The sequence below is a fragment of the Momordica charantia genome (assembly GCF_013281855.1).
Source record: "Momordica charantia cultivar OHB3-1 chromosome 8 unlocalized genomic scaffold, Mcharantia_2.0 BLBB01000008.1, whole genome shotgun sequence".
NCBI lineage: Eukaryota > Viridiplantae > Streptophyta > Magnoliopsida > Cucurbitales > Cucurbitaceae > Momordica > Momordica charantia.
The window spans coordinates 15516005-15530616 of record NW_028275166.1 but is presented as its reverse complement, the minus strand read 5'-3'; positions in this window follow the sequence as shown (position 1 = coordinate 15530616).

Here is a 14612-nt window from a genome sequence, read left to right as displayed (position 1 = left end):
ACATCCAAAATTCGAACCTTAGGCTACAAGCTTTTGACTGATCATCGACTAGAAGTCCTTTTCCAATTGTTGAGTTGTGATCTCTTATCATTTGTATTAGTACTCCTGCTACCTCTCTTTAGACTCCCAGTACCAAAAGCATCAATTACCGACGATAGGTTACCTAGACTTTGACTTGGAGACCGGATTTTTGGGGGTAATTTCAAGTATTTAGGAGTACTTTCAGCTTGTTTACTGTCGATAAAAACGGAAGAGCAGTTTCAAACTATTGTAGAACTCTTCATACATGGGTGTCTGCATTTTCTGCAATTCAAAAGCCTAAGGCATTTTAAATGAAGCAGATATACCTCGATAACATTCAGATAATTGGAAGATCGGAGTTCAAGCTCAATGTTAGATGGTCCAAAACATAACAGACTTGCAATAATAAATTGTTTCAAGAGACACAAAAATTTCCATTAGTGACCAATATAGATACCATTGTATAACCAATCTCTACATCGAATACCCCAAGTACTTCAAACCACGTTAAGTCATCTATCCAATTAAAGATATTAAAATAAGCTTTCCTATTAAAGATAGAAAGTAAAGGCATGATCAACTGAATTTGAAAGGCATTTGGATAATAGAAAAATAATATATTAAAATAAGCTAATTTGCTTATGATGCGTAAGTCTGACAACTCACTTGCTTATGGTGCCTGAGTCTTGTATCTTTACACAGTTTCTTTGTCAAAGAAAAAACACACACATACAAATGCAAGCCTTTAGGCAATTAGAAGTATAAGTACATAAATATTGTTCAACACTCCACTATCCAGTCAAGTCAAAGGGTTGTTACCGATGAAAACACGACGCATCAGGTTTCTTCTTTAATGCAAATTAGTAATGAGATATAAAGTCTTTTCCATAATTCAAGGAATTAAAGCACATCTTAAGAGAAATGGTATGTATCGCTTCAAGATGGATGCGAGGACCACTACTAAGATTGAAAACAATGAGTTCACTTGTTCCTTTTATCTTGAAAAGAAAGGTCGGTTTCTGAAAATTGTTGAGTCTCACCTTAAAAGGATCTTCGTCTTGTCTGTGGAAGAGATAGTGGCAGTTTGGATTGTTGATGGCATAGAGGAGCTGCTACTAGCGCCAAATACCCAAAAGTTCTTTTGGAAGACAGATTGAAATGACGACTTTATTTGGATGCATAAAACAACGTACAAAAGGGGTAGTTTCCTGGAGATTACCAAAGTTCAAGGAGCAGGAAGTAAAAGAAACTTAGTCGTTCCCTCGGGGGAAAGAATGAAAGGTTGGGAGGATTTCAAAAGTCTGCTTTTGGACTTTATGAATGGGGAATATCAGAAACCCCCAGCTGCACAGAAACACAGAGGTGGATGGTCTTTTGCAGAAGTTTTCGAAGGGGCTCCTAGGCAAACGGATGTCTTAAGAGGCACAGACCCGATAAGACCTCAAGAAGTGAGAGTATTAGATTGGAAGAAAATGGTAGTTGTGACTCGTAGAGACTTTCACGATGATTGAGGCAGAGTTCTTGAGATGATTAAACGGCAGACAGAAGATTCCTACATCATCAATGCTTTTCAGCCAGATAAAGCTTTGCTCAAATGCTCATCTGAAGAGAAAGCAAGGCTCCTTATTAGCAATAAAGGGTGGGTAACTTTTGGCACTTTGACTTTAAAGATGGAGCTTTCGAACCCGATTCTCCACGGTTGCACTACAGTTGTCTCCTCTTATGGTTGTTGGATTACTTTCAGGAATATTCCTCCACATTTATGGAGTTTGGCTACTTTTCAAGCTGTGGGCAATTGTTATGGAGGCTTCTCAGACTACGCGGATGTGAACTCTACCCTCATTGAACGTACATAAGTTGCCATTAAAGTGAAGGGAAATTATTGTGGCTTCATCCCAACCGAGGTGAAGCTTGTAGACATGGATCATACGTATATTGCCCACGTCAATACTTACCAGGAAAGTTCACTGCTCATCGGAAAGAAAGTGCCGGTCCACGACAGCTTCTCGCCGGAGGCGGCAGAACATTTTTACAGAGGAAATGATGGTTCAGATGCAAAACCAGTGGACATTTGGCGTGTGCGGGACAATTTCTTTTATTCTTCGGTCAATATCAGTTACCATGTCTCTCTTTCCTCTAATAATGATATTGTGTTTGTGGGTTGTTTCTTGACAGGGACAACTAATCAGATGTTGCCGTGTAAGGAAGGAAAAAGTGTTCTCCCAGTAGACCCCATAAAAGGATGTGAATCCCGGAGCGGGAGCGGATCGTTGTTCGTATATTTGGGAAAAACAAAATCTAAGGGTTGAGATGAAAATACAGGGGAAAACCATACCTTTGAAGAACTTTTCTTCAACGAATTCCCCTCGAACACCACCACCGAGTATTCCTCGCTATCCTCTTGGGTCTCGAGACCGTGCTTGTTGGAGCACCTCATTTGGAATGAGAGGGAGTGTTGAGAAAGGGCTAGAGAGAGATTGGCAGTTCAACTTTTTTTTTTCTGTTCAGCACCCCACGTCACTTAATTGCCCACTCCCCTGCAATTTTGCAGGGGAGTTAATTATTAATTTATATATTAATATTATTAATTAATAATAATAATTAATATATATATATATATAATAATTAATATATATATATAATTTATTAATTAATCATATTAATTAATAAATATAATTAATTATTAATACAATTAATAATTAATTAATAAATATATATATATATCAAATCAATAATTAACACTTAATTAATTATTATAAAATTAGAATCATATTCTAAAACATTTCTCTCGCATAACCTATAGTTGTAATGTACATCTTATGCACATTATTTTGAACCTATAGTTTTAATATGAATCATATTCATATTAATTTTATTTGAATCTCATTCAAATAATTTCTCTCATAATATATAGTTTTAATTTATAATTAAGTATATATTATAATGTATCAATATACATATAATCCCTTAAGTAATTTGAACAATTCAAATTCTTCCAAAAACTTGATCCTCGTTTTACCCGTTATGAGCTAGCAAGGGGACCTAATGGACCTACAGATCAGAAGCTCCAACGATGCAAGATTAATCGGTCAAACTCATTGACCGAGTTAATCAAGATTCATTAACTACGAGTCATTCCACTAAAGACCCGCAGTTGCACTCTTCTCACTGCAGAATGTTTTCATGTCCATGGATATACGACCATTAATGACGAGTCAATCCTTCACGAGTGCTCGTAATTGAAGTTGGGTCAAATTACCGTTTTACCCCTGAGTTACATCTTACTCCTTAAATACCACTGCTCCTCTAATGAACAATCTGGTTATGGTCCGACCAATAACCGAAAGTCCCTCTCGGGCCAATGAGAGGGTGGGGCCCCTTGTTCAAGTCCCAGAGTTAGCATTTAAGGGAACACTCATCTACTCCCCTAAAATCGGAGAGAAGTGAATTCCAACTTGTGAAGTTATGTTTCCAGCTCCCCACTCGGTCTCGTCCCCAAAATGGTAGGAATGTTGAGTCGGCAACTTGGGCCACTCTCACCCATACAAATCAAAGGACGAGCCCTCACGAGCAGGTGTCCATAACTCAGTCAGGATTGAGAATGAGTTGCCTGGTCATCCTAAGAAACAACAATCTATTAGTTAACGGTGTTACGTCTAAATATTGGCTATTTCATGGTCCGGTCTTATACAAACTCATTGTATAGGATACCCCCACTCGCATGTCTCCACACAAACGACCTGGATCGAGTCGCCTGTAACCTCTACAGAGTGGACCGTATCCATAGTGTTGCCAGGATAAGGTACCCAGCTTTATCCATATACTATAGACCCTTTAGGTTATTCACGGGACATTATCCACTTGTATATCAGGGTATATCTAATATATACCTCGTATATCAGGGATATATCAAATATATACCCAGTATATCAAATATATACCCAGTACATATACTATCCCGGTTACACTAAAATAACCTCGGATGTTTAGTTTATTGGATTTTGGACAGTGCAATGTTATGAATTCAACAACAAATTTATTGAATAAAACTTTATTGAATATACATTTGTTTCTACACAAAATACAAACTACGAGTTTAGGGCAACACACCCAACAAGGTTGACCCTGATGTAGTTCTTCTGCAGAAATCTAAATTAGATGTTGTAAATAGAAAGGTCATAAAGTCCATTTGGAGCTTTAGACGAATTGGGTGGATCTCGCTTGATGCGGTGGGGTGCTCAGGAGGTATCATTGTCATGTGGAATGAGGATACTGTTTTTGTGGAAGACTCTGTTTTGGGTAGCTTTTCTGTCTCGGTTTTGATCAGATTTGTAGATGGTTTTCAAGGCTGTATCTCACGTGTTTATGGTCCTTCGTCTACCACAGGTAGAGACCTGTTTTGGCAAGAGATGAGAGATCTAGCTGGTTTATGCAATGAAGATTGGTGTCTCGGAGGAGATTTCAACGTGGTTAGAAGTCCTCTAAAGAAATCGAGAGGAGGTAAGGTCACTAGAAGCATGAGAGATTTTAATGCTTTTATAGAGGATAGAAATGTGGAAGAAGTCACTTTGAAGAATGAATCCTTCACTTGGTCTGATTTTAGAAGTAGTCCTATTGCCACTAGAATAGATAGGTTTTTCTTATCTCCAATATGGTTTCAACATTTCAAAGAAATTACCTTGTATAGGCAATCGAGACCTACCTTTGGTCATTTCCCTCTACAATTGAATTTAGGACGGCAGAAATGGGGACCTACTCTTTTTTGTTTCGAAAATATGTGGTTAGTTCACCCTAAGTTCCTAGATAATGCTGACAGCTGGTGGAACTCCTTGCCTAACAATGGCTGGCGGGCTACGCCTTTATGGAAAAATTGAGAAGGCTTAAGCCTTTCCTAACACAATGGAACAAAGATGAGTTTGGGAACGTCGTGAACACTAAGAAAAGTATTTTAGATCAGATTGATGAGTTAGACAAGGAAGAAGATAGGGGGCACTTAAATACTGATCAAACCTCTTTGAGGATTTCCTTAAAAGTAGAGCTGTTAGATATAACTTTGAAGGAACAACAGATGTGGACTTAAAAGTGCGAACTCCAGTGGTTAAGGGACGGAGATGAGAATTCTCATTTTTTTCATAGATGGGTGTCTACCAAAAGAAACAATGCAGCAATTCGTTTTCTAGTTGATAGAAATGGGACGGTCCTATCCTCAGATAGTGAGATTGAAGGAGAAGTTCTAGCTTTTTTTACAAATTTGTACACTAAAGCAAATGGCACTAGATTTATCTTTGAAGATATAGATTGGTCCCCCTTGAACTCGCATTGGCAGGAATGGATAGAATCTCCTTTCAATGAGGAAGAAGTTTTTAGGACGGTTAGAAGTTTGGCAAATTTAAAATCTTCGGGCCCTGATGGTATGACAGCGGAGTTCTATAAAAAAGCTTGGAACATCTTGAAGTATGACATTCTCAACGTGTTCCAAGAGTTTTTAAGAATGGTATCATTAACGCTCGTACTAATGAGACTTATGTTTGTCTAGTCCCGAAGAATTACAAGCGAACAAAGTGGGAGAGTTCAGACCTATTAGCCTAGTCTCCTTCCTTTATAAGATTATTGCAAAGGTGTTGGCAGATCATCTTAAAAAGGTCCTTCCCTCTATCATTGCGAAATACTACTCTAGCTCATGACTTCCCCGACATTTATGTTGTTTCTTTGAAAAAGGAAGCTTCGGTTGCTGAATGTTGGAAAGAGGAGCAGCTTGCATGGGATCTTGGTTTAAAAAGGGGTCTTCACGATAGAGAACTAGGAAGCTGGGTGGATCTTATGGGAAGGCTAGACGCTTTTCAAATTGGGGAGGGAGTCGATAAAGCAGTTTGGTCTCTAGAATCCTCTGGAAAGTATACAGTAAAATTGGCCTTCCAAGTTGCTTTCGAAGTTCCAAGCACGAAACCTCTCATATCTTCTCTCTTATGGAAGTATTCTATCCCTAAAAAAGTTAAAGTTTTCCTATGGACCCTAGCTTACAGGGCTGTAAATACCACACCAAGACTCTAGAGAAAGTGTCTAAATTGGATCCTCTGTCCTTCAGTTTGTGCTTTATGTCAAAAGAATGAGGATACTATAGACCATGTCTTCCTTCATTGCCAGTTTGCTTCACGTGGATGGTCCTATTTGTTCCAAATTTTTGGTTTCTCCATTTACCTTCCTCAGAATATTGAAGGGTGGTTATATGAAACTCTAAGAGGGTGGTCTTTCAGAGGGAAAGCAAAAATCCTTTGGAGTTGCGCAGTTAGAACTCTTTTGTGGAATCTTTGGTTGGAAAGGAACGCTAGAATCTTCGAAGATAAAATCTCTTCTTTTGAAGTTTTTTGTAACACAGTTCATTTACACACCTCATGATGGTGTCATAGGCACAGAAAATTCTTTTGTAATTATAGCCTTTCTTCGATTATGCAAGACTGGAGAGCTCTTCTTTTGTAGTTCTTGGGAGCGGGATCCCTCTTCCCCCCGCCCTTAGACTGTTTCTTGTGTTTCTATGATTTTGCAAATACAAAGTTTCTCATCAAAAAAAAAAAAAAAGCACATCTTAAGAGAAGGAAAGCTCTTGAAAATAATATCTAAGGAAAATAAGGTTCAAAAGACATACCAATCTAAGGGAGTCACCTGCAATGGAATAAATATGTATCTTACCATCTTGCCGCCTATAATAGTTTAACTTCCATTTGGTGCAAGCACAAATGCTGTCACTATAAATCCAAGTTTCATTGTTGACACTACTATTGATCCATGCAGTAGGATAACTCCAGGGTAAAGTCTTTTAGTTGACTTCCAACATCAAGAACCTCTACCTCCCCACGCTGACCATCCTATCTTAAAGGCTACGATTCAAAATTTAAGAGTTTGAGAATCAAATTGGGTGAATCTAAACTCAAGTCATCATTCGATAATGTGCCTCTAAAATTCCAAATTAAACCACTTTCAACCAAAACTGTCATTTCCTTAATGTCCTTTGTATTTTGACCCAACATAAAATTTGCCTTTTCCGTTAGCAAGGTGAGCTGAAGTATTGTTCAAAGGTGTTTGTCTATTAAATTATGGATAGGATCACCTGAGACCATGGAGTCTGATTGGTAAGGGTTGTCGAGGCCTTCCAAAATAATTACTGATTTTACTAAATTTAACTTGTAGAAGTAGCAAGACCAGGTCAATTCCCAAGGGAACCAATGAAATTAATTTCTCAAAGTTAGAAAATGGGGGGTTTTGTAATTAAATTTTGAAATTTAAAAAGATAAACTAAAAGGAAAACGAAAGTCAATCTTACCAAACTTCCAATCCAAAGGTGTGATTTTCATCCAATTGTAATCTTGATCATAGGCTTTACACAAAATTGGTATCTTGATTCAAGAACTTAGTCTACTTACTCGGAACAGCCGTGCTAAGTTTTAATTCTCCTAATTTAATTAATTTAGACCAAGCATCAAAATTAAATCTTATTAATTAATCAACTGGGCACGATAGCGTTCCATATTAATCAAAGAATAGCATTAAGGATAATGAGAATGACTAAACCAAAATTAATTATTTTGAGATAGCTGCAAGTTAATTAATTTTCTCCCTTTGTTTCCGTAGAGTCAATTATGCCAGCTATGTAAAAATGGAAAAGCCATAATACACACACATAAGCCAACCCCTTGTTACTTATTTCAATCATTCATGACAATTACGGATCACAAACTCATGGATAGCAGTAGAACAATTAATATGAGTTAAGGCGTCAATTTAATTAATATAAATTTTTCATAAATAATAAAAAAAGAAACAAAGAATACTTAAAAAAGAAGAAATCTCTATCTAACTTGAGCCTCCCAAGCTTACAATCGGACTTGAATCACTCTTGAGTTGGAAGAATTAAAGCCTAGCCACTCATGGTAGAGGGAGATAACTGAATTTTGGAGAAGAGAACTTTTCGTTGGAACTTGGATCCTAGATCTCCCAATAAGGCTTCTCTATTTATAAAGATTAACTTTATCCTCTTTTAAAGAGGAATTATCTTTACTAAGGAATTCCTAACTAATTGGGAAATATACTTTTTAAAAGAAAACAAATTAAATAAAAGAGTTCCTAATCAATTGAGGATTATGTTTCCTACTTTGATTATATCTCTTTATTTACAAAATATCCTAAAAATTCATAATTCTCAAATTGAAGCTTCCGGCCATAATAATTGTGTCTGTATTTATTCGTTGAACTCTTTCCAATTTGGTGAAGTCCACATTATCCTCTAAAATTGCGTTTTTAAATTATTATTCTTGAATATCTTAAATCTGCCACAAAATTATAAATTATAATTAAATTCAAATATTTAAACATAATAAATTAATAAAATGTAAAATAAATATTTAAAATATGGGTGTACTTTTTGTCTGATCAAATTCCCCCACACTTAATTCATGCTCGTCCTCGAGCATATCTTAATTCGACATACCGACTCCCCTCTCTACTCCTTTTTATATTTCTCAATATCCAAAATAACCGTAAAGTTAATCACACATCAATGAGATGAATCATAATGACAATCAAGTGAATAAGCATGGATAAGTTATAATTTATAAAAACTCAAGTATCTCATTAACTCATTAAAATTCAAATGCAAAAGACTTGATACCGTCATAGAGTTTAACTCAATTCTCTCAAAGTGTTTTTAGGGTGCTTTACTCTCAAAGACAAAACTTAGCATATTATTACCATAGGCTTGCAAACGAATCAAATCTCTCCACCTAAAGATGAACTAGATGCAAAAATTAATGGAACTTTAATATTGGTTGTAACGGGGCTTAGGTAAGGGAGTGGTAAAGGAAAATTTAGGAGTTTTACAATCAAGACAACGTAGTTATTTACTTGCATGATATTGAGATAAATGTACTACTTGTAGGCTTGTATTCTCCTTTCACATCTTCCTCGGACACTAAGAATCTTGGAGAAATTGATTGCTTCTTGGAAAATATTTCTCCAAATGTCCTCTCTTTCATTAAGGGAACGAGGTGATTTATTTTCATGATGTGACTTTTTTTTTGGCAGTACATAGTTTGAACAGTAAGAATGCAATATCACGCAATGCTTTTATTTAATTGTTGTCTTGAAAAAGGTAGAAATATTGAAGATAATAAATGAAAAAGGCCCAAGGTTTAAGTATTGTGTGCATAGGAAGAAAAAAAAAGGAAAATTAAGCTCAAATGTGGCTTTCTAAAGGAAAATTTAAAAAGGTTGGCCTTTTAGACGTCTGAAATTTGGGTAAGCCTAAATTGCCCTTGTCATATTAAGGCATTACTTAAAACATGTGGTCACAAAATGTATTTATAAGCAAGTTCTAGAATAATCATGCTAAGCTTGATCACACTCATCAAGAAAAATAAATAGAGCAAGATGTAATGTGTTGCTCAATGGCTCAAAAAGCTCACTTGGGTGTGTAAATTGCATCAAGTCCAGTGCATTTTTCAATCAACAAATCAATGAAATACTATCATAAAATTTTGAAAGAAAAACACTAATCATGCTCATAAACCTTCATGCATAAAAAATTCAAACCAAAGATGCATTCTTAACATACAAAGTATTCAAGGGTATTGATCAAAATATCAAGGTTTAAAAAGGAGAAAACAGTGTATACGAATCGAGACATACAAAGTTTAAAGCATGAAAAAGATGCAAAAGTTTTTTAAAAATGACAAAAATTTCTCCCACACCTAAATTATACGGTGTCCTCAACATATAACTATGTAAATTGCTTATAAAAGGAGAAAATTAAAACTTCCCTGATTTGAAGCTACTTGGACTTAATAGTTTAGGATGTTGGCGGTGAGAAAAATGTAAGCATGCTTTAAAGTTGGATTTCTTCTTTTAATACATAAACAAAAACCAAATAAATCAAGTGAAAGAAAACAGAAAAAACAAAACTATAAATGAAGAAAATAAAAGAAAACATTTGGGTTGCCTCCCAATAGCGCAACTATTTAACGTCAGTTTGCTTGACGGTGTGCAGAAATATTTAAATCATTCAAAGTCAAATTGCTCGATTGAAGGTGATATTTTTTCAATTGGAACAAAAATTTCAACATTTAATGGTTCTGGCATCCTTTCCACTCCAGTGTCATTATCAATTTTGTTTAAACTAGACTTTTCATCTAGCTCTTGCTCATAATCAATGTTTTCATCTATATTTATGTCTTGCACAACTAGATCAATCATGTTGTTTGGATAGAGAGAATGTTTATCATTTATAATATCAAAACTATTAAATTTTATATTCTCTCTATCAAAGTCTACGAGGAGAACATTTTCATCTTTATTGATCTTCGCATTGGTTATTTCTATGGATGGTTGTTCTGGACCTTCGTATGTCTGTGGTAGCTTCATTTGCAAGATAGCTGATAAATTGTTACTTACCTCTATTTCCTCTTTTTTGTCGTTTTCTTCTTTTGAATTAGTCAACCTACAAGGAAAGGGAGGTAATAGAGTGTAAGATGAAAAAGATAGAGAATGATTGAATTTTATCCCACATTCTTTATGAGAAATTTCCTCATTTTTATTATTCTCATTCTCCTTAGTAATTGTTTCCAAAAGAATATCCTCTTCATTTCTCAGCGTAAGCATGCTAACGTTTTCCACTTCATTCTCCCTTCCAGAATCTTCCAATTTACTAATTGGTGTAGCCAATTGAGCATTTTGGTTCTCCAAACTCTGCCATTCTGGTTTTGTTTCTTTTTTAAATAGAAGAGCATTTGTTTCCATTCTTTTCATGAAGGCCATTCTTTCCTATTGAATTTGGAGATTGTTGTTAGCAATACTCTTAACAAGATCATCTAAAGATGCACCTGAGTCTTGTATAGGTAGTGGAGGTGGTCTAATGAAGTTTTGATTTCCATATGTCAAATTTGGGTGATCTCTCCATCCGTAATTGTAGTGATTAGAATAGGTGTCATAGTGAGGTGAACTAGGAAATCCACCTACAATATTGGGTTCTTGAATGAAATATTGCTGAGATTGAGGATATGTACCCGTAGGATATCCTTGAAATGAGTACATACCATGCCCCATTTCTGTTTGAGATTGCCCTAGAACCAATTGACGAACCAAAACAGTTAAATAAAAAATTTGACTTTTAAGTTCAATTACTTCATTTACCTGTCTAATTGTTCCACTTGCTCTTGTCAAGAATTGTCTAAAATTCGCCATCGTGTTAAAAAAATATAAAATAAAAATAAAAATATACAGTTAAATAAAACAATAAGAAACTAATAATTAATTCCCAAAAAACGGTGCCAATTTTGGTAAGGGTTGTCGAGACCCTCCAAAATAATTACTGATTTTACTAAATTAAACTTGTAGAAGTAGCAAGACCAGGTCAAATCCCAAGGGAACCAATGAAATTAATTTCTCAAAGTTAAAAAATTGGGGGTTTTGTAATTAAATTTTGAAATTTAAAAAGATAAACTAAAAGAAAAACGAAAGTCAATCTTACCAAACTTCCAATCCAAAGGTGTGATTTTCATCCAATTGTAATCTTGATCATAGGCTTCACACAAAATTGGTACCTTGATTCAAGAACTTAGTCTACTTACTCGGAACAGCCGTGCTAAGTTTTAAATCTCCTAATTTAATTAATTTAGACCAAGCATCAAAATTAAATCTTATTAATTAATCAACTGGGCACGATAGCGTTCCATATTAATCAAAGAATAGCATTAAGGATAATGAGACTTATGTTTGTCTAATCCCGAAGAATTACAAGCGAACAAAGTGGGAGAGTTCAGACCTATTAGCCTAGTCTCCTTCCTTTATAAGATTATTGCAAAGGTGTTGGCAGATCATCTTAAAAAGGTCCTTCCCTCTATCATTGCGAAATACTACTCTAGCTCATGACTTCCCCGACATTTATGCTGTTTCTTTGAAAAAGGAAGCTTCAGTTGCTGAATGTTGGAAAGAGGAGCAGCTTGCATGGGATCTTGGTTTAAAAAGGGGTCTTCACGATAGAGAAGTAGGAAGCTGGGTGGATCTTGTGGGAAGGCTAGACGCTTTTCAAATTTGGGAGGGAGTCGATAAAGCAGTTTGGTCTCTAGAATCCTCTGGAAAGTATACAGTAAAATTGGCCTTCCAAGTTGCTTTCGAAGTTCCAAGCACGAAACCTCTCATATCTTCTCTCTTATGGAAGTATTCTATCCCTAAAAAGGTTAAAGTTTTCCTATGGACCCTAGCTTACAGGGCTGTAAATACCACAGCAAGACTCTAGAGAAAGTGTCTAAATTGGATCCTTTGTCCTTCAGTTTGTGCTTTATGTCAACAGAATGAGGATACTATAGACCATGTCTTCCTTCATTGCCAGTTTGCTTCACGTGGATGGTCCTATTTGTTCCAAATTTTTGGTTTCTCCATTTACCTTCCTCAGAATATTGAAGGGTGGTTATATGAAACTCTAAGAGGGTGGTCTTTCAGAGGGAAAGCAAAAATCCTTTGGAGTTGCGCAATTAGAACTCTTTTGTGGAATCTTTGGTTGGAAAGGAATGCTAGAATCTTAGAAGATAAAATTTCTTCTTTTGAAGTTTTTTGTAATACAGTTCATTTACACACCTCATGATGGTGTCATAGGCACAAAAAATTCTTTTGTAATTATAGCCTTTCTTCGATTATGCAAGACTGGAGAGCTCTTCTTTTGTAGTTCTTGGGAGCGGGATCCCTCTTCCCCCTGCCCTTAGACTGTTTTTTGTGTTTCTATGCTTTTGCTAATACAAAGTTTCTTATCCAAAAAAAAAAAAAAGCACATCTTAAGAGAAGGAAAGCTCTTGAAAATAATATCTAAGGAAAATAAGGTTCAAAAGACATACCAATCTAAGGGAGTCACCTGCAATGGAATAAATATGTATCTTACCATCTTGCCGCCTATAATAGTCTAACTTCCATTTGGTGCAAGCACAGATGCTGTCACTATAAATCCAAGTTTCATTGTTGACACTACTATTGATCCATGCAGTAGGATAACTCCAGGGTAAAGTCTTTTAGTTGACTTCCAACATCAAGAACCTCTACCTCCCCACGCTGACCATCCTATCTTAAAGGCTACGATTCAAAATTTAAGAGTTTGAGAATCAAATTGGGTGAATCTAAACTCAAGTCATCATTCGATAATGTGCCTCTAAAATTCCAAATTAAACCACTTTCAACCAAAACTGTGATTTCCTTAATGTCCTTTGTATTTTGACCCAACATAAAATTTGCCTTTTCCCTTTGCAAGGTGAGCTGAAGTATTGTTCAAAGGTGTTTGTCTATTAAATTATGTATAGGATCACCTGAGACCATGGAGTCTGATTGGTAAGGGTTGTCGAGGCCTTCCAAAATAATTACTGATTTTACTAAATTTAACTTGTAGAAGTAGCAAGACCAGGTCAATTCCCAAGGGAACCAATGAAATTAATTTCTCAAAGTTAGAAAATGGGGGGTTTTGTAATTAAATTTTGAAATTTAAAAAGATAAACTAAAAGGAAAACGAAAGTCAATCTTACCAAACTTCCAATCCAAAGGTGTGATTTTCATCCAATTGTAATCTTGATCATAGGCTTTACACAAAATTGGTATCTTGATTCAAGAACTTAGTCTACTTACTCGGAACAGCCGTGCTAAGTTTTAATTCTCCTAATTTAATTAATTTAGACCAAGCATCAAAATTAAATCTTATTAATTAATCAACTAGGCACGATAGCGTTCCATATTAATCAAAGAATAGCATTAAGGATAATGAGAATGACTAAACCAAAATTAATTATTTTGAGATAGCTGCAAGTTAATTAATTTTGTCCCTTTGTTTCCGTAGAGTCAATTATGCCAGCTATGTAAAAATGGAAAAGCCATAATACACACACATAAGCCAACCCCTTGTTACTTATTTCAATCATTCATGACAATTACGGATCACAAACTCATGGATAGCAGTAGAACAATTAATATGAGTTAAGGCGTCAATTTAATTAATATAAATTGTTCATAAATAATAAAAAAAGAAACAAAGAATACTTGAAAAAGAAGAAATCTCTATCTAACTTGAGCCTCCCAAGCTTACAATCGGACTTGAATCACTCTTGAGTTGGATGAATTAAAGCCTAGCCACTCATGGTAGAGGGAGATAACTGAATTTTGGAGAAGAGAGCTTTTCGTTGGAACTTGGATCCTAGATCTCCCAATAAGGCTTCTCTATTTATAAAGATTAACTTTATTTTCTTTTAAAGAGGAATTATCTTTACTAAGGAATTCCTAACTAATTGGGAAATATACTTTTTAAAAGAAAACAAATTAAATAAAAGAGTTCCTAATCAATTGAGGATTATGTTTCCTACTTTGATTATATCTCTTTATTTACAAAATATCCTAAAAATTCATAATTCTCAAATTGAAGCTTCCGGCCATAATAATTGTGTCTGTATTTATTCGTTGAACTCTTTCCAATTTGGTGAAGTCCATATTATCCTCTAAAATTGCGTTTTTAAATTATTATTCTTGAATATCTTAAATCTGCCAGAAAATTATAAATTATAATTAAATTCAAATAT